The sequence below is a fragment of the Dendrobates tinctorius genome, unplaced genomic scaffold (assembly GCF_039654945.1).
Source record: "Dendrobates tinctorius isolate UK_male_01 unplaced genomic scaffold, ASM3965494v1 ptg000064l, whole genome shotgun sequence".
In the NCBI taxonomy this organism is placed as follows: domain Eukaryota; kingdom Metazoa; phylum Chordata; class Amphibia; order Anura; family Dendrobatidae; genus Dendrobates; species Dendrobates tinctorius.
The window spans coordinates 592840-611160 of record NW_027361732.1 but is presented as its reverse complement, the minus strand read 5'-3'; the positions used below and the strand labels follow the sequence as shown (position 1 = coordinate 611160).

Below are 18321 nucleotides of genomic sequence, written 5' to 3'. Positions count from 1 at the left end.
GTCTGAGAGTTTACAAGAGGGGGAATGAACGTCTGCACTGAGAAGCAGCCATGCGGTAACTCTGACAGGGGATATAACTGTGAGGCTAGAGAGCCTGTGTACCGGAGATAACAAAGCCTGTGTGAGCATGGCTTAACAGAGCAGAGCTCTGTCATGGACGCTGTGCTGTTTGATATGAACTTTCTGTTGCATATTGCTTTGGTTTATGCTGCATAATAAACCAAATGGACTGAGTTATGTTGAGAAACCTGTGCCGGACCTGATTTATCGGCTGCCTAGCGTGTGTCCCCTACCTGAATGACAAGCGCTACCTTAGTATAAGCGGGGGTCTACTTTACCAATACCGATCAATAATGTATATAGCAAATTGGTATGGAGATATTTGTATAATTATATTAAAACTTAGCTTTTAATCTTAAATTAAAAAACTGTATATTGCAAATAAAGGTGCCAAATTTGTTTGATGGCAAGTACTTCCACCAGCTCAGGGGCACCGCGATGGGTAGCCCTTGTGCACCATCTTATGCAAATTTGCTCCTGGGCTGGTGGGAGGAAAATGCCATCTTTGGAGAGCACTCAGAAGTGGCGGAGGAAAACATTGTCCTGTGGCTTCGCTACATGGACGATGTCTTTATAATCTGGAAGGGTGATGAGAAGAGCTTTTGTAACTTTGTAAAAGGCCTTAATAAGAATGATCTGGGCCTTAGTTTTACTTGTGAGGTCAATGCTCGTAGTATACCGTTTTTGGATGTTCTGATTGAACGGGGTGAAAATGGACGCCTTCTTACTAAGACATATAGAAAACCTACATCTTCCAAATCACTTCTGAGATGGGAATCTAACCATCCAGTTCCCTTGAAAAAAGGTATCCCTAAGGGGCAGTACCTTCGAATGAGAAGGAACTGTTCGGATCAGGTTACCTATAAGACGCAAGCCGATGATTTGAGATCCCGTTTCTTAGAACGGGGATACCCGGATGGGATCCTAAGGAATGCTTATAGGACATCCCTGGCTAGGGATAGGAAGGACCTACTCACTCCTTGGCAGAAAACCGAGGATGATGGAACTATAAGATTCATCACAAAATATTGTAACGGAGCCAAGGATATTAAAGAAATAATAGATCGACATTGGCCGATTTTATGTATGGATCAGGACCTCACAAGGGTTATCTCTAGTCACCCGCAGATTACATACAAGAAAGGCCGTTCCTTAAAGGATAGGTTGGTCCGTAGCCATTTTACCCCAAAAAGTGCTGACAGTGCCACATGGTTGGGCACACAACCAAAAGGATGCTTTAAATGTGGTTGCTGCAAATATTGCATTTCAATTGAAAAAAACAACGAATTCTGCAGTAATAACACAAGAAAAATATACCCCATACATCAATTTATTAACTGCAGATCCGTAGGGGTTATATATAAGATGACGTGCAGATGTGGTGTAGAATATGTTGGCAAAACAAAGAGAGAGCTTAGGGTAAGGGTAGGAGAGCATCATAGGGATACCATCAATAAACGTGATACCCCGGTAGCCAATCACATTAATCAGTTTCATAAGGGAGATCTCAAGATGGCTAGTTTTATAGGTATCGAAAAGGTACCCAGAAATCAGAGAGGAGGTGACTGGGATAAATACATCCTCCAAAGAGAAACTTTCTGGATATTTACCCTGCAGACAATGCACCCTAAAGGATTAAACGATATACTCTCCTTTTCTTCCTTCTTGTAGGGAGGGAGCAATAGGGTGAGGTATATTAGGGAGAGCCGCCGTTGAGTGGGGGCGCCACTTGCGCAGGTTATTAGGGTGCCAACCTCCGCGTGAGGTAGGAGAGAGGTAGAGAGGGCTTATCAGGGAGAGCCCTAGTGAGCACCCTCTCTATACTTCTAATAACAGGAAGATCTGTGGTGTCCCTTGCCTAGCATGCAACATTAGATCAGACTACTAATTGACTCCCATATATGTAACAATATACCAATTGAATATATGACTCCCCGTATCTGATTTCCTCATATATTTTTCTCTGGGTGAGGGATACTGTAGATACGTCCTTTTCCCATATCTATTTTAAATGTGAATGAAAAGATGGTTATGGAATCCATGCAAAGTGTCCATTAATAGGGTATTCAGCAAATTGAAAAAGTCTGAATAAATTCCTATATATAATCTGGATGTAGCCGCTTCTAATATGATTGATCAACAAGTCTATTGATACAATTGGGAGATAGCGGTAGAGAGCGCGATCAGATGGAGGATATGCAGCGTCGGGTTACCATGGACACTATGGGTCATGTGAACGGCGCTTTGATGACGCTGTACCTCCGAGACCGGATGTGATGTAAATGGCCGTAAGCCGAGCCCAGGAAGTGGGGCATGTAGATGGAGATAGGCCATTACATATGGTGGGACCGGAAATGAGGTACCCGGCGTCCGGAAATGGATAGGATACAATGTGGTGCTCAGCTATATAAAAGGAAGGCGATATCTGCGCGCCATGTGTCTATTTGAACTCCATAAACTCCCCTGATGAGTCCTGAGGAGATGAAACGCGTTGGGAGAACGGTGTTGGACTAAGGCGGCCCAGATAAACACAGACATGAAGTTCTTTTAAGACTGGGAGCCTTTCTCACAAGAGTGCATATACAGGCATCAGTGTATAGGACTAATACACATGAGATGAGTATAAGGACATATTAATAATGCATCATGAGAGTATTTAATATGCAGTATTTCTGTGGAATATAGGCACTACACTATACTGGACTCCATAGATGCGATATATTGTTCTTTCTGACCTGTAAATATGCCAATGCAATAGATATCTGATTTTGGAGAAATAGATATCCTATTTTTATGAATCGCATTCTAATGATAATTGTTCATAAATGTTGGAAATGAGTATAGGATTAATCATTTAGTTACCTAAGATAACCTCTAAAAAGTGCTTTGGTGCATATATTGAGATGTTCTATGGCTAGTGTTTGGTAATATTAATACCTGGCCATATATAGACATTAAAGAGGATTGTAATCCGCTCATATTTGGACAATAGGAGGCGTCATAAATACAATTTTATGGGCACGGTTGCACAGACACTATCACTATATGTTGTTGTTTTTTTTTTTTTTGGCACCTTTATTTGCAATATACAGTTTTTTAATTTAAGATTAAAAGCTAAATTTTAATATAATTATACAAATATCTCCATACCAATTTGCTATATACACAAGCGCTACCTTACAATTGGTGGAGAATGCAAAGGGCAGTGTTGTAGCCTTGTTGCTAGGGGCAATGGACGAGGACTGCAAAACTCGGTTGCTAAGGGCAATGGTTCCAACAGCACATGTTGCAGTGCTGGCAACGCTGAGCCAGGAGGGTTGACGGTCTTGAAAGCCATGTGATATGCTGACTGGGGTCAGTGAAAGAGATTTATAGGACATCTCTGCGGTAGAGGGGTCCGAGAACCTGCGAGGCCAGCAGGTGACGACCGTGAAAGCCGTGTGATGTGCTGACCGGGGTCAGAGGAAAAGACTGTGGATTGCTATAGGGCGCCTCTGTGGATAATAGGTACCCGAGAACCTGTGTGGCCGACACAGGTAATGGACAGGTATCCATGTCGTACTGACCCGGATCAGTGAGAAAGACTGTACCTGGAGGGTTCAGTGTGCGAGGTCCTGGAGGGTCAGTGTTGGGAGATTCTAGGAGAAGAATCAGATCCCTGGAGCACGTGCTGTGACCTTGGACCTGGTGAGGTGTGAGTGTTGGGCAGTCTCAGGCGGAGACGGATGTCCTGAATAGCACCCGCTGAGCCCCTGGACCTGGTGAGGACGGTGTGTTGGCAAACCCTGGGAGGAGGGTTGGCTCCCTGAATAGCACCCAGTGCGCCCTGTGTTTTGGACGGTCTCAGGAGGAGATGGATGTCCTGAATAGCACACAGACAGGACACGTGAGTTTTTTGTTGTGTGTGGTTTTTTTTTCCCTCTCAAGTTAGCTTACGGTGGCTCAGTGGGGTCTAGAAGGTGACTAGCGGCTTGCTGTAAATTGGCGGGGTTACGAAGGTGACACCAGCAGCTGTGTGTAAACGGCAGCTGGAGGTGTCGGTGATCGGTGACAGCAGGAGCTGTGGTGGTGACAGCAAGAACTTGTGTGGTGTCGTACTTAAAGGGCCAGTACCGGCCCAAGAGACAAACTGTGTCGTATGAACTGTGGTCTAAGGAGACCTGTAGAAACGATATGGGGAAATCCTGAAAGGGGAGGTGACCCAAATCGGGGTGGTAACCCAAAAAGCGGTGGAGTCCCAGAGGGAGGCGGTGACCCAAATGGGGGTGTTAACCCAAAAAGGGGTGGAGTCCCAAAAAGGGATAGTCGCCCAAAAGGGGGTGGAGTCCCGGCAAATAGGGGTGGAGCGTCCTGATGTAAAAGGGTGGTACAGATGAACTGTTGCCAGAGTGGTAACAGGAGCAGGGTGCTAAAGGATCGTTATGTATCCCAAGGTGGGTGGCCTTGGGATGAAGGCTTGATTATGTGCTGATCAGCAGAGCTGATCTTTCGTGCCAACGTGTTAGGGAGAAGCCTTCAGGTGATTGGTGAGACGGGTGGGATCAATCACCTACACACCCACCTAGGGGCGTGTGTCTAGAACGCCATAGTAAAGTATATGTGAGTGAATGCTTGGACCCGATTAGTCCGTATGGAAGGTCTCGTGCAGGGAGATGTCTGTCTTCCTGAGTGCACATGTGTATCACGGCTGCACGTGTCTGAGAGTTCCCAGGAGGGGGAATGAACGTCTACACTGAGAAGCAGCCATGAGGTAACCCTGACAGGGGAAAAAACTGTGAGGTTAGGGGGCCTGTGTACCGGAGATTACAAAGCCTGTGTGAGCATGGGCTTAACAAAGCAGAGCTCTGTCATGGACGCTATGCTATGTGATCAGGATCAGAAATGGTGGGCGCTGGTTCAGTTTCTGTCCTGGGGTGTCTGTGTGGCAATTCTTTTTTAAACCAGTTATTTTTATTTAGGTTTCAAAAGATTTTAAACAATAAACAGTGGATATCAATATACATGTAACAATTCACATATCTTGTAGTAATACAATCAAAGCCATCCCCCCCTCCCCCCTCCCCCAATACTCCTTATGCCGGGTATACTTGAGAGTCTTAGCAATCATATCACCGCCATCCAGGCGGACCATATTTTTTCGAAAGTGCTTTCACCATGCCTTCGCCTGTAAATGCTTTCCTCTAAATGCATTACCGTACGTGTCTGAGCAATAAATTCCCTCCTAGTGGGGGGTTCCGAATCCTTCCATTTTCGTGCTATTAGTTTGCGTGCCACATACAGCAACCTCGCTATTGCCACTTTGTAATGTTCTGAGACAGGTATCCCATCCACCTCCCCCAAAACACACAGCACTGGATTCCTGTCGAGCGTACATGCATAAGCTCTCTCAATTTTGTTGATAACGACCAGCCAGTATGCCACCAGCCGCGGACACGACCATAACATATGTAACAGTCCGGCCTGGTCTGTGCCACATCTAGGGCAGCTAGAGTCTCCCCTCAAGCCCGCCTTGAATAGGACCAGCGGTGTTTTGTATGTTCTATGTATTACATATAATTGGGAGAGCCGTGCCTGCTCGCTTAGAGAGATCTTCGGGACATATTCAAGAATAGTCGCCCATTGTTCTGTTGTGAGGGTACCCACCTCCCTCTCCCATTTACTCTTTGCAGTGAGGTGATTGTCCCCCAGATAGGAGTGTAGTAGATCATGATATATGCTCGATATAACTCCCCTCGTCCCTCCTTTCATACACACAAATTCTAGTACAATGTCGCCCTGAACCGTCATGGCTCCCAATCTACACTGTGCCCTCCAAGCATGTCGAAGCATATAGTATTGAAACCCCCATACCGAAGGCAAATCAAATTCCTCTCTCAATGTCTCAAAGGTCTTCAGGTCCGTTCCACTCTGCAGCTGGCACACATATCTTACTCCTTTCGCCTTCCAATTGCCCATTTGACGCAGCTTATTAAGTTCCGGCAGATGCTCATTGTCCCACACCGGTGAGTACCTAGTCAGCTCATCCACCCCTCTGATCCTTTTAATGGTGTCCCATACCTTCTGAATCATGCCTATGGTAGGATATGGTGCTCCCAGTTTCTTAAAGGTACCATCCTCTAGACCCTGGATAAGTGGGCGTCTCCCCGTCACATGTACCAGCACCCGGTGAGCTGCTCCTCCACAATCGAGCTCTCTCCATCCCCTGACATGCTGGCCCTGTACTGCCAAGAAATAGACCCATGGATTTGGTGCGGCCAGTCCTCCCTCTTCCTTTCCTTTTTGCAGAGTTCCAAATTTAATCCGTGCCTGCTTCTTGCCCCATATCAAGGATCTGAAGATAGAATCAATGCCCCGAAACCGTTTTTATGGTAGCCATATCGGCGAATTGTGCAAAACGTACATTAGTTGTGGCATAAGGACCATCTTAATCAGGTTAGTTCTACCCGTTACCGTTAAAGCCAATTTGCACCATGCACCTATTTTCCCTTTAAATTTCTCTAGCAGAGGAACCAAATTCAGATCCGTGAATCGGGACAGTGGAAGAGCTACCCATATCCCTAGGTATTTAAACTGTGAAACTAGCTGGAGTTGTTTCCCCCTCTCATCTATCTCCTCCGCTTCTATTGCTCTATCCACAGCCATGACATAAGACTTGTGCCAATTTATCTCCAGTCCCGAAATGCTCCCAAATTGTTTAATTACATCCATCACGCACCCCAGTGTCTCTCCTGCACTTTCCAAAAACAACAGGATGTCGTCGGCATACAATGATATTTTTTCTTCCAGCTTCCCAAATTTAAATCCGACCACTCCCCTCTCAGCTCTAATCTTGGCCGCCAGGGGCTCCACTGCCACCGCGAACAATAGCGGGGACAGCGGACACCCCTGCCTTGTGCCCCTATGCAAGTCAAACATCCCGGACTGTTCTCCATTCACCTTAACTACCGCCTTTGGGGATGAGTACAATAACTTCACCCAGGCCATGAACGCGGGGCCGAATCCCATCAGTTCCATAATTTTCCATAAGTATTGCCATTCCACGCTATCAAATGCTTTCCTAGCATCCAATGACATCACTATTCTCCTGCCACCATTATCAGCAGGCAGTTGCATATTAAGAAATAATCTTCTTAAGTTAACAGCCGTGGAGCGGTTAGGCATAAAGCCCGACTGGTCCTCGTGTATAATGGTATGCGCAACCCCGGTGAGCCGGGTGGCCAGGATCTTAGCGAGTATTTTGACATCCGTTGTCAACAACGAAATGGGCCTGTACGACTCCGCATCCATGGGATCTTTTCCCTCCTTCGGCAGAACCACTATCACTGCTTCCTCCATTGATCTCGGCAGTGCCCCCGTCACTAAAGCCTCATCAAACACAGATTTCAATTTCGGAGCCAGCAGTTCCACTAACTCCCTGTACACCTCCCCAGGTAGACCATCAGCTCCCGGTGATTTGTTATTGGGCATAGACAGTATTGCACATTCCACCTCCTTCACACTCACAGGTTCTTCCAACCTCAACCTATCTTCCTCAGACAATTTAGGTAGTGAAATGCCTTCCAAAAATTTCTCCACATCCCCCTCTGTGTCCCGTGCTCTCGAAGTGTACAGTGCCATGTAATATGCCTTGAAGACCTCCAGTATGTCCTTTGTGTCTGTCAGAGTCACCCCTGTTTGATCTCTCAGTTTATACACCCTGGAAGACTCCCTTTGTGCCGCAGATATCACCGCCAACAAGTGACCTACTCTCTCTCCTTCTTCAAAGAATTGAGCTTGCTGAAATGCCCTTTTCCTCTCAGCTTGCATCATGTGCAGTTTATCAACTGCCTCCTGAGCCAATTTTAGTCTATTGTGAGCTTCGCTCGTTGGCGCCAAAATCATGTCTGCCTCCGCTCTTGTCAGGTCATCCTTTATTTGTTGATCTGCCAATTTAGTTTTGGTCTTACACCTCGCAATCTCACTTATAAAAAGTCCCCTCATAAATGCCTTCATGGCATCCCATACCGTTGTGGCCTCAGTACTCCCTTCGTTCATTTGGAAGAAGTGCTCTAGCTCTTTGGTTATGCCACCCATGTCCACCACTTTAAGCCACGTCGGGTGTAGACGCCAACCTCCCCTCTGACCCCGAGCAGATCTCACCAGAAGCGTGACCACCATAGGACCATGATCCGAGAGAGTCCTCTGTAGGTATTCCACCTCCCCCACCATCCCGTCCATAGCGGTATCCCCCAAAGCCAGGTCTATCCTCGACAGTGTTCCATGTGTTGCCGAATGACATGAAAAAGTCCTCTTACCCTCATTTCGTACTCTCCACAGATCTACCAGCCCAAGTTCCCCTACATACTTGCCAAAGGCAGTCATCCTGTCCTGTCCAGCTTCCGTACCTGCCGGTCGTACTTTATCCCAAAAATCATTCATAGTGTTATTAACATCTCCCATAATCAACAATGGAGTCTCCCCCCATCTGCCCGTCAGTTCCAGTACTGCTTGTAGTTTCTTTTTAGAGTAAGGTGGAGGGATATATAAAGCCACTAAAATCATTTTGTGTCCGAACAATCTGCAAGCAATCCATACATACTGCCCTTCACTGTCTACATGCACTTCCAGCTCTTCATAATGTGTGTTTTTGTGTATTAGGACACCCCCCTGGAGTACGAGGAATAAGTAGAATATGTCTTTAGCATCCAGGCTCTTGACAACCAGTGCATAGTGTCTCTAGTGAGATGTGTCTCCTGCAAGCACGCGATCATAGGTTCACAGGATTTGATATGATTCAGAACAGCCGCCCTCTTAACCTTATCAGATATACCACGTACATTCCAACTTAACATCCGAACAGTACGGTTACTCATTGTGCATTAGAAAGAACAATCCATCATCATCAAGTAACATCATTACATTGTGGTCCCAATCATACCCGGTCAAACAGCATGAAAACCCCATTTCCCTACAAATCCACCCCACCCACCTCCCCCCATCCCTCTCCGCTTCCCCTCCCCCCACCCTTCCCCTTTTGAACTTGTCACTCTCTCCCCAACGTGAGAGTGGGAGCTCAAAGAACCTGAGCAACTTCTCAGTATTCCGCACTTCAACATGCGTCGTGTCCTCCTCCATCATTGGCAGCCTCTCCGCCATATTGTCAACAGTATGCATAGTCCCGAACCATTAGTCAAACAATTAACCATAATACGTAGATCCCAGTGGGGAGTTCTCCCCCTCCTCTGCGCTCCTATTTCGCAGAGTAAAGCAGCGCCACAACCCTGTCCAGTGATCAGTCTAGCAGGGTCATGTGGTCATATTGCCATTATCTTCTCTCAATTTGCTCCGGTTGCGCTCCAACCACGAAGCAGCCTCAACTGGTGACGGGAAAAAAATGACCTTTCCAAAAGCTTCCACTCTTAATTTAGCAGGATAAATTGTAGAGTATTTCAAATGCAAAGAGCGGAGCTGTTTCTTCACTTCGCCATACCGCAGTCGCAACTTTTGCACCTCGGCTGAGTAATCCGGGTATATTTCGATTCGTTTGCCCTCCAGGTTAAGATCTGTCAACTTTGCAGCCTTTCGTAAGATAGTGTCCCTGTCTCTGCAATTCAGGATTCTGGCTAGCATCGTGCGAGGTCCATCTCCCGGCACTGGGGGTCTCATGGGTACGCGATGGGCACGCTCCACCGCAAACACTCTCGACAAGTTATCAGCACCAAACTTGTCCAGCAGCCAGGTTTCAATAAAGGTTGTGGGGTCAGCACCCTCAGCTCTCTCAGGGATGCCCACAATGCGCAAATTGTTCCTACGTGACCGGTTCTCCAGGTCATCATTTTTATTGGCTACTACCGTGATCCTCTGAATGTGCTGTTGTTGTGTCTTTTGCACTGAGGTTAAGTGATCTTCTGTTACACCAACTCTGTCCTCCACCTCAGTTAATCTGGCTGTAACTTTCTGCATAGATGTTTTTATGCCTCCCATTTCTTCTTTCAGGCAATTCACTTGCTTTGTTAGAGCAGTTAAGGCAGTCTTGCAGTATAAGACAGCTTGGAATACATCCCGCAGGGTGGGCTCTGCTACATCTGCACTTTCAGCTAACTGCACAGTGTCACCATCCCCCTCTTCCTCCTGCTCCAGCTCTGCATTCAGCACAGGCATCTCCTCATCGTCTTCCTCCTCATCTCTGTGCTTCTCACTCTCTCCATTTCCTTCTTCATCTGTCTCTATGCCCTTCACATACCTGTTCAGCCGGGCTGAGACTTCCAGCCTCTGTGCAAAGGCTGTGTTTCTTCTTCCCGCCTCCTCCTCTCTCTCAGCACCATCTTGGACTGAGGCACTGCTGCAGGCTCCGACATCTTTCTGCCTTTTGCGGCCCATGTCTGTCTCTCTGAGTCTGGCAGAAGCTCACCCCTGACTCCTGGGACCTTCAGACATCTGATCCTGGTAAAGGAATTAGCTGGTTCGGGCTCTGTGCAGGATAATTGAGGCTAATGGTGGCAGAGAAGCACAGCCACCCGACTTCTCACATCAAGAGCTAGGCCCCGCCCCGGGCCCTCTGTTTCTGACTAATCTGTGTGGCAATTCAGTATCACTTGAGGAACAGGATTTGTCGGAAAAAAAACGGAAGGTGGGATCCTCTCCCTCACTATCAGTGACGGAGGCAAGCAAAGCGTATGCCTCCTCCGCTGAATACCGGTTTTGAGACGAATGGGATAACATTTTTTCACATATGTGGTGTTTATATGTGTACCAAATTTTATTCAGGTGTGTGTGTGTGTGTGTGTGAGTGTGCTTAATGTAAACTCTTTCAGTTAGGATTAGATTTTTTTTTGTCTTCTATAAAAAAAAAAGCAAATAAACAGACGAAGGTCGATCAGTGATGTGTTGCTGATCAGCGCTCGACGGCTGTAGGACTGATGCACGGATGTGATTCTTTTTTCCACATTGACACTAAACCTAACTCAATTCAGTAAAAAATACTGTAGTAGATAACGATTACTACAGTATATTTTTACTGTCCCTAATCTAAATTAATTTTAATTTTTTTTTTAGAAAAAACAACTGGAGATTGATCAACACTCTAGAGCTGTAGGACTGACGCACAGATCTGATTCTTTTTTCCCCGCTGACACTAACCCTAACTCAATTCATTAAAAAATACTGTAGTAGATAACGATTACTACAGTATATTTTTACTGCCCCTAATCTAATCCTATCAACTAATCTAAATGACATTTTTATGCTTTACTAACTAAATTCAGTAAAAAAATATTGTAGTAGACGACAATTACTACAGTATATTTTTACTTTCCCTAACTAGTCTAATCATATCAACTAATCTAAATTATATTTAAACAATTCTTTTTTCAACCCCACCTCCCAAAAAAAAGCAGGAGACCAGTCAGTGATGTTCAATGACTGTAGGACACACAGACGGATGTGGTGCAAAAAGGGAATAAAAACAACAGACAAGAATAAAAATTTCTTGCCAAAAACGAGCACAGGTGCTAATCAGTGTTGTACGTCTGATCAGCTGCTTGGTTGCTGCAGGATGCACACATGGATTGGGGCAAAGAGGGGCAGAGAAAAAATAGTTGCTGAAAAAAACCTTGTGGAAAACAGCGAGCACGAGTGCAGATCCGTGATTTGAGTAGCTGATCAACGCTCGTCGGCTGCAGAATGCACAAAAAAGACTGCAAAAAATCCAGCAATCAAGTACTGATTAGCGATCAAGTACTGATCAGCGCCCGATGGCAGAAAGGTGTGGTGGGGAGGAGGCAAGAAGGGGGGAAAAGGGGGAGAAGGGTGGATTAGGAACTATTCTTTCGTCTGAAGCAGCAGGAGCACAAACATCAGTAATGCACAGGCTTAAAAAAATGTGGCATCACAAGGCCCAGGCCAGTGCAACAGATCAGCACAGTGACTGCTCTACAATGTCCCCAAGCCAGAATGAGGAAGTGCAATGCAGTCACTGTGGGGTCAGATCTGTTGTGAGTTCATTTTCCCCTTCACCATTGAGGTCTGATGAACTCCCTCTTCTGGTGAAGGAAGGTAGTGAGGCTGATTACAAAGCACCTGAGCAGAATGATGATGACTGGGTGACTGCGATTGCTGACTGGATATAAGGCAGCCGACGCCCTTCTGCCTTGCGGGTGATTACTCTGAAGGATTCTTGGAGACCAGTCTGATTCCTGCTCCTCAAAAGCTAAGTTTTCTGCTCTACTTTTTGCATTTGTGTTTTGGTTTTGTTTTTCCGGATTTCTGCCTTTCCCTGCTGGGTGAGCTGAATTCCTTTTTGCTCTGTCTTCAGATAATACCTGAGTACTGATATAGTCTTTTTGAAGCCTAGCGTCTTCAGGGCTTTTTTCCCTATCATTCTGTTGGCTCTTATTTTTGAGAGGGTTTTGGCGGATTGCAGACAGCAGCTTTTCTATTCTGTCCTATTTAGTTAGCTTGGGCCCCATCATTTGCTCAGCCTATCTTTCTATCTGTGTGTTTTTTCATCTTGCTTCACCGTCATTATATGTTGGGGGCTGCCTATTGCTTTGGGGTCTGCTCTGGGGCAGTTTAGATTTCCCTTTCTGTCTTTAGGCTATGTAGTTCTCCGGCTGTGATCGAGGGGTCTAGGGCACCGTAGGAACCCCCCACGGCTATTGCTAGTTGTTGTTGTTAGGTTCAGGAATCCGATAGCTGCCAACTTCTCTGGTTTTCTGGACTTAGCTAGTATTTCTGTTTTTGCCTCCTACGGTGACTCATTCATAACAGAATCACCCGCCATAACACAGATCGTGTCAGGGCGCTCTGATTGATGCAATCGATGTCATTGTCGATCACACCAATCAAAGCTGGCCCTGGTGACTCTGACTTACAGCATCGGTCATAGGCTGGACATTAGTGTTTCAGGCAATCTGACTGGGTCTTGCTGGTCTTGATCCAGCACTTTCACACAGAGTCCTCCATCACGCTCCTGGGCAGTTCTCTCTGCCCTGCTGAGGGCAAAGAACTGTAATGCGCGTGCACCGACTCTTTGGCCTTTCCCCACACATGCACATTACAGTACATGTGTACATTACTAGCACTGTGTATACAAGGGATTGGACCAATCGATTGAGTGTTCACACCAGTCTTGATGAGGTTTGCTGGATCAGAGGCTTCTGATTCATGGACAGGTGTATGGCATACACCCCTGTGTGCACCTCGCCACAAATCCCACTTGTCATGAATTTGATGAGGGGTAGTTACTATGTCCCCCGTCCTGCAGCCCCGCCTACTTTGTTGCCGACGGGCAAAAATGGCACAGAACCCCAAAAGTTGCAAAATTTTAGTGTTGTCTTAAGTTGCGCCAAAATTTTGCAAGTTTTCAAGCAAGCATAATTTATGACGAACTGTGGCCGTCCCTAAGCCAGAAATCTCCCTCCAGTCCCTGCACGGAGGCGCACGCCACTCATCAGACACTTCACATGCATGAGAATATGCGCACCCCTTCATAAATCAGGAGCGTCCGACTCTGGCTGGGGTCACATGGCTGTCGATTCTCTCATGTGAGAAAATCGGGCTGATTATGCTAGTGTTAACTCTGTTAAGATTAGGATCTGCATGTCACCTTAGCGTCATACGATTCTCTTGTATGAGAGAATTGTAACAGAGGTACGGAGAGGATGGAGAACTTAATTTCTCTATTGTCTCTGTGCACATTCATTAGACTGCACATGCACCCATAGACTTGTATGGGAGCGAGTGATCCGATTCTTAGATGCACTCGTAGCATTCTGGGATTGTTTTCATAAGCCAAATTGATATGCGAAAATAATCGGAGATCTACGCTGCCCCATAGTACAAAACTGGGCTGAGTGCTATCCGATAAAACATCGAACAGCACTCGGCCGTCTTATACACTAGTATGAGCGAGCCCTTAACCCCTATCCGATCTTCGACGTACTTGGTCGGCTGGTACTTACTGACCTTAGACTTACTGAGTACATCCAAGCGATTTTGAATGCACAGAGGCTGTGCGTGCGCAATCACCGCCAGGTGTCCGCTAATAGTGAAAGCTGGAGAATTGCAGGAGAAGTGTCCACACCGCTACCGACACTTAAACCCCCTAAATACTGTGATTGCTAGCGATCGCAGCATTCAGCTGGCATGCAGAGCAAGGGAGCACCTCTGCACTCCGATCAACACCCCCGCGACATCATAGCGGGGGCCCGATCGTTGCCATGGTGACCCAGGCTGCTGAAAGTGAAAGTCCCATAGTGGGACAAAGTAAAAAAATACAATAAAATATAATACTGATAAATTTTTATTTTTATGTAAAAAAATAAACAAAAAAAGTCCAAATTTGCAATCACCACATCCGTGACAACTCACCGCATAAAACTGTCACTAGTTTACCCCATCAGTCAACACCGTAAAAAAAAAATCACAAAACGGGCGAAAAACCATGTAACAAAGTGTAATAAAACGCGATCAAAGAGACTAATGTAAATTCAAATGGTCCTCTTGTCCCACAAAAAAAGCCATCACACAGGTCCATCAGTGGAAAAATAAAAAAGTTATAGCTCTAAGAATAAGGCGATGCAAAAATAATTTTTTCTACGCGATAGTTTTTACTGTGTAAAAGTGCCAAAACATAAAAAATAGATATAAATGAGATATTGCTTTTATCGTACTGACCCAAAGAATAAAGCTGCCTTATCAATTTTACCACACGTGGAACAGCATAAAAAAAAAAAACAACAGTTCCTGAGTTGCTGGTTTTTGTTCATTCTGTCTCCCAAAAATCAGAATAGAAAGCAATCAAAAAATGTCATGTGCCCGAAAATGGTACCAATAAAAACATCAGCTCGTCCCGCAAGAAACAGTCACATGACTCTGTCGGACGAAATATGTAAAAAGACAGCTTTCAAAATATGGCGATGCAAAAACTAGTTTTCTGCAATAAAAACATCTTTTAGAATATGACAGCAGCCAAATATGAAAACCCAATATAAATCTGGTATTGCTGTAATCGCACCAACCCGAAGAATAAAGTCACCTAATCACTTATACCGCATGAGGAATGGCATAAAAAAATAAATAAAACCAATTCTTCACCTGCTGTTGATTTTTTCATTCTGCATCTCAAAGATCACACTAAGGCTCGGCACACATTTATCCTGTGCTCTATGCTGAGCGCTTACACCAGGGTTTCTGTGTAAATCTCTGAAATATGTGATTCAGACAGAACCCCCTGCAGAAGGTTCCCTTAATAAGGCAGATGGAGGCACTGTGGACACTGTCTGACTTATGACCTGGCGGTGTCCACCTTTTTAGGCGCACATAAAAGAGTGGTTTTCCACAGTTTTGTGCAATTCTGAAAAGAAGGACAACACTGAACAGAGGCCAGAAAGGGCCCAGAGTAACTCTGCTGTCTCATTATAGTGAATGGATCCCTCAGGGGTTTCAGCTGAATCACGTCACTCAGCGATTTAGATGGAAACCCCAAAGTAAGTGGTCAGCGTAGAGCGCCGGATGACTGTGATCCCAAACGTTATATAAAATGTTCCCAATAAAAGATTGAACTCAATCCACAAAAAACGCAAGTGCCTACTCAGGTGTATCATCTGTTAACGGAAAAATAGGAGCTTGAACGGTATTGGTAATACAAAGGCTCTGGAAAAGCAATATGGATCCTCACACCCCAAAAGAAATACAGTGAAATTTGCTCTCAAAATCCAAATGCCCCCCTTACTTTTGAGCCCCACAGTGTGCCTGAACCACATTTAGCAACCACATTTTTGGCATTTCTGTAGTGATGAGAGCCAGCCTAGTTTACGGGTGCATGGCTCCAGAAGCATGGGCTGGGCATAATGTACTGGTCACTAAAACGTACTGGTCACTACAACGGCAGTTTACAATTTTCACTCAGTAACATCCACTACTGTTTGTTTCTGAAAAACACCCATTGAGTCAAAATCGTTACTACACCTGTACATAACGTCCCAAAGGGGTACAATTTAAAAAATAGGGTAACTTGAAAGCGGATTCTTCTCTTCTAGCATTTAAGGGCTCTGTATATGCGGTCCACAAACTATTCTAGGAAAATTTGTGATCCAGGAGGCAAATAATGCTCCATTCCTCCCGCGTTTCACTGTATGGCTAAGCAGTACTGTACAGTCACATATTGGGTATTTCCACATTCAGCAGAATTTATGGGACAAATTATGGTGCTATTTTTACTAGTTTCTCATTGTAAAAATGTAAAATGTTTGTGCTAAAACAACATGTTGGCAGTAAAAAAATTATTATTTTTTCTTCACTGCACAATGGTATAATTCTGTGACACACCTGTGGTGTCAATATGATCACTGCACCCCTAGATGAATTTGTTGAGATATGTAGTTTCCAGCAAACCTGTCACAAATTACAAGGGAGGATATATTCATATATCCCACTGCTGGCACCAACTGTTACAAATTACCAGGGGGGATATATTCATATATCCCACCGCTGGCACCAATTTGTCACGTACTCGCTTCTCAGCACGTGAATTGGGGTTGCGCCTGCAAGGGTTAATCTATCTCCTCTCACTCAGTCCAGCATTCAACCTCTGTCCTATGCTGCAGTGGGAGCATAAATCACACCCCGACACAGACCACACACCCCGCTCATAAACGCTGCCACCACTCACCGGACACACGCGCGATGAGTCCCGGAAGTACTACTACTACTATGTGCCAATCACCAGGAGCACTCACTCTAAGGCTATGGATTCTTTAGAGCAACAATGTTCAGACTTATTAAAGTTTAAAGCTTTAATATGAAAGGTACAGTGCTTACAATAAAAGGGATATAAAAATGGAAATAAAAAGTGACATACAAATATGTGAAAACAGTGAAAAAATAAAAGTGAGAAAACTTACAGAAATATCGAACTTTGCAGTCTGGTACTCTGTCCCCGAGGGAGGGGGGAATATGAAATGGAGCACAACAGCTAGGCTGTCCCTCACTGTGAACACTTTTTCTTTGTGTGTACAGGCCTAATTTATAGATTAACATGGAGATCAGATTTCTAGACCAGCCTCTCCTGTTAATATTATAATCCTTAGTTTGTGACTGGACCATGGTTATTTTACCAATGAATACATTATTTTTCTTTGAACACTATTTGTGTGACCTTTTTCATAGATAGATAGTGTCAGGCTGCAATTGGCATCTCCCCATCAAAAGAGCTGGAAGGTGTGAAATGTTACCACTTTGTGGTTCTCAGTAAAGCCCCCCTGGTAAGATTGGAGACAGGAAACTGCCTTCTCAGGATAACATGAGGTCATGACCTGTGTGGAGAGCTGCAGTCTAAAGACAGATGTTAATTTACTGCTGGTCATACATGCATACATATACATATTTCACTACACCTCCCTCCTTCCCTCCTTATGAACATGCATGGGGGTTGACTTGCAGGTCAGCTCCCAAGCGTGTATCTGGTTGCACCCCACCTTGGCGAGACAGGCCATCAGCATTGCCATGATCAACTCCTTTCTTATGTTGAATTGTGAAATCATATTGATGGAATATCAGGCTCCATCTAAGCCAGTTATGAATCCACTTAACAGTTGCCTTGTCCATTCCATACCTAGTCATTTTTTCAATAAGGATTGTGTGAGATACTTTGTCAAATGCTTTGCTGAAGTCAAGATACACTATATCTACCGCATTTCCCTGATCCACCCAATCAGTGATTACCATCATAGAAGGAAATTAAATTAGTCTGACATGACTTATTAGTTACAAACCCATGCTGACTCTGTTTAATCACTTCATTCTTATCCAGGTACTGACATACATGTTGTTTAATAATTTGTTCAAAGATCTTTCCTGGTATAGAAGTCAGACTCACCGGCCTATAGTTGCCTGGGTCCACCTTCTTCCCCTTTTTGAAGATCGGAACAACATTTGCTCTTCTCCAGTCTTTTGGGACTTCTCCTGTTCTCCAAGAATTTTCAAAGATTATGGAGAGGGGTTCAGAAATTTCTTCTGCTATCTCCTTCAGTACTCTGGGGTGTAATTCATCTGGAATGAAGATGTTAATTTACTGCTGGTCATACATGCATACATATACATATTTCACTACAAAACCAATCCAGCAAAATCTGAACTACAATATGGCACTTCTTCCTTTCTGAGCTTTTTTTGCTTCAAAAGTAGTTTTCGAAGACATACGGGGTATCTGCATACTCCCGAGAAATTGCACAAGAAATTATATATCGTTACGAGTATCTCCTAATACTCGGGTACTCGTAA

General features: G+C 44.9%; 1 long non-coding RNA gene across 1 annotated transcript in view; it reads right to left on the bottom strand.

Annotated features, from left to right (window-relative positions):
- LOC141094593 (uncharacterized) overlaps positions 1–18113 on the bottom strand; it is a 120785-nt gene extending 102672 nt beyond the window's left edge. Inside the window, exon 1 of the long non-coding RNA XR_012233110.1 lies at positions 17918–18113. This is a non-coding gene — a long non-coding RNA (uncharacterized lncRNA). The remainder of the gene's footprint in view (positions 1–17917) is intronic.
- Between the last annotated feature and the right edge of the window lie 208 nt (positions 18114–18321).